This window comes from Cynoglossus semilaevis, chromosome W, assembly GCF_000523025.1.
Source record: "Cynoglossus semilaevis isolate Cse_v1.0 chromosome W, Cse_v1.0, whole genome shotgun sequence".
NCBI classification, from domain to species: domain Eukaryota; kingdom Metazoa; phylum Chordata; class Actinopteri; order Pleuronectiformes; family Cynoglossidae; genus Cynoglossus; species Cynoglossus semilaevis.
In genome coordinates, this window is record NC_024327.1 from 13,364,345 (window position 1) to 13,367,340 (window position 2,996).

A 2,996-nucleotide genomic window follows, 5' to 3' on the forward strand; every position below is an offset into this window, starting at 1 on the left:
CCCCCCGACTGGAGGCTTGTTATCATTCATGCATTACAGCAGTGGTACACTTATGTCCAGCGTGCTATATTCCACTGAAAGCCCCTCATGCCCCCCCAGCACCTCACCTCACTATTTGAGAAGTACTGGTTTATAGACAGAAATAAAGATGCTATTTTAACCCTCCACACAGATAAAAGTCTGTCTGAAGTCCAGAAATAAGTACAATATCATTAGTAATATCACTAAGTACAATAAGACAACAATGAAAATTAAATTTCCTCTAAAATGTCATCAAAATAAAATGTAACATACAGTCCCCTCCAAAAGTATTGGAACGGCAAGGTCAATTACTTTGTTTTTGTTGTATACTGAAGACATTTGGGTTTCAGATCAAAAGATAAATGTGAGACAAAAATTCAGAATTCCAGCTTTTATTTCATAGTATTGACATCTAGATGTGTTAAATAACTCAGGACAGAGCACATTTTCTTTAAACCCACCCACTTTTCAAGTATTGGAACATGTGACTGATGGGTGATGTTGTTTTTGGCTTTGGGTTTCACCTGTGAAAACTGTATTTGCTGTTAAGCAAACATGAAGACCAGAAAGCTGTCTATGGGAGAAAAGCAAACCATTTTGAAGCTGAGAGAAGAGGGAAAATCGATCAGACCTATTGCACAAACACTGGGCATAGCCAGTACAACAATTTGGAATGTTCTGTTGATGACAGAAACATTGGGAGAGCTGTGAAGAAACACCCAAAGACAACAGTCACTGACATCGCTGCCAACCTCCACAGGGCAGGGCTGAAGGTATCACAATCCACTGTTCGAAGAAGACTTTGAGAGAAGAAATATAGAGGCCATACCACAAGATGCAAACCACTCATCAGCAAAAAGAATCAGAAGGCCAGATTGGATTTTGCAAAGAAGTACAGAGAACAGCCACAAAAGTTTTGGAACAAAGTTTTATGGACTGATTAGACCAAGATTAACCTCTACCTAAGTGATGGAAAGGCCAGAGTATGGAGAAAAAAAGGATCTGCTTATGAGCTGGCAATTTACATCCAAACTAATTGGGAGAAGCTTCATCATGCAACAAGACAATGACCGCTGCTTATGGAACGGCTCACTTGTCTTTATTGATGATGTAACTCATGATGGTAGCAGCAGAATGAATTCTGAAGTCTACAAAACCATTTTGGCTGGCAATTTACATCCAAACTAATTGGGAGAAGCTTCATCATGCAACAAGACAATGACCCAAAACACACTGCCAACACAACAAAGGACTTAATCGGGGGAAAAAGTAGAAGATTTTGGACTGGCCAAGTCAATCACCGGACCTTAACCGAATAGAGCATGCATTTTCCCTCCTGAAGAGGAGACTGAAGGGAGAAACCCCCAGAAACAAAAAATAACTGAAAGAGGCTGCAGTAAAGGCCTGGAACAGCATTTCAAATGAAGACTGCAACAACCTGGTGAAGTCAATGGGTCGCAGGCTCGATGCAGTTATTGCGAGTAAGGGTTACGCCACCAAATATTAAACGTTATTCACTTTAAGTTAATTTAATAATGTCTGTTCCAATAATTTTGCTCACTTGGAAAGTGGGTGGGTTCAAAGAAAAGGTGTGCTGTCCTGAATTGTTTAACACATATAGATGTCAATACCATGAAATAAAAGATGGAATTCTGAACTTTTGTCTCATATTCATCTTTTGATCTGAAACCCAAATGTCTTCAGTATACAACAAAAACAAAGTAATTGACCTTGCCGTTCCAATACTTTTGGAGGGGACTGTATATAATGTTTTATTTATTTTGAACAACTAAAATAGTGGCGCTTTGGCCCAGAGGCAATGTCTCTGTCACTGGTGTGCAACCCCAGGGTTCACCTCCTGGGCAAGATCGATTCCCGGTTAAGGCTGTTGGTACCATCCAGTGGACTCACCACCCGCAGAAAGCTTTTGGGGTGGTTGGTACAGTGCAATGTGATTTGGGTGGCGGTCATGGAGACTGTTGTCCCTGCGACGCAGTAACGGATAAGTGGATGAAAATGGATGGATGGACAACTAAAAATCCTTATCACTAGTTCATTCAAATCCACAGGTTGTCTGTTAAGTCCCTGTGATGGTAGAGTGTATTAACCCCTGTTGATGCACTGCTTTAATACTGTGGCAGCACTATGGAGTAAGGGCGGGCATACACTGTACGATTTTTGAAAATCTTGTTGTTGATACCATCACACACTGTACAAGTGATGTACGGACAAAGCTCACGATTTATGTACTCACACTGTACGGTCCGATCATCGAACACGACCAGAGAGCTCACACTGCGGGGGGAAACGGCCCGTCAGCCCCTGCAGACTGTCCTGTCTATTGACAGCTGTCAATAAAGATTCATTTGAAAGCTCCGACACCGGTTATTAGCAACATGCTATTAAAAAAGAAGAAGGCTGCCATTATGATTGCTGCGATACTGTGCGCTGACAATTCGAAAAAGAAGACGCGCCGGCGCATCTGGAGTTGGAGATGGCTCAATAAACATGGACAGTACGTTTATTGTTTATTTATTACGTTTATTTTGGACAGTGCCACAGCTCTATCAATCTCGCCTCCATATTTTCGTGCCACCGACGCCTCGCGCGCCGGCGCATCTGGAGTTGGAGATGGCTCAATAAACATGGACAGTACGTTTATTGTTTATTTATTACGTTTATTTTGGACAGTGCCACAGCTCTATCAATCTCGCCTCCATATTTTTATGCCACCGACGCCTCGCCATGGTGACTATCACTTTGCGCAGGCGCACTGAGGGAGAAATGCTCGGCTCGGGGCTCTGCTTTCACTGTGCGAAAGAATTTGTCGACCGACCAATATTTTTGACATGTCAGAAATTCTTCCGACCGTCCAACGGGGGTTTGGGAACAGATAATCGGCCCTCGTTACCCCCTGTACACTGTATGGAAAAAGACGCCCGACGAAACTTGAAATCGGGCCGAGCGGCATGCGG

At 42.8% G+C, this 2,996-nt stretch overlaps 1 protein-coding gene across 1 annotated transcript in view; it reads right to left on the reverse strand.

Moving 5' to 3' along the window:
* Window positions 1–2,996, reverse strand: part of LOC103397239 (GAS2-like protein 1) — a 49,312-nt gene that overhangs the window by 6,724 nt on the left and 39,592 nt on the right.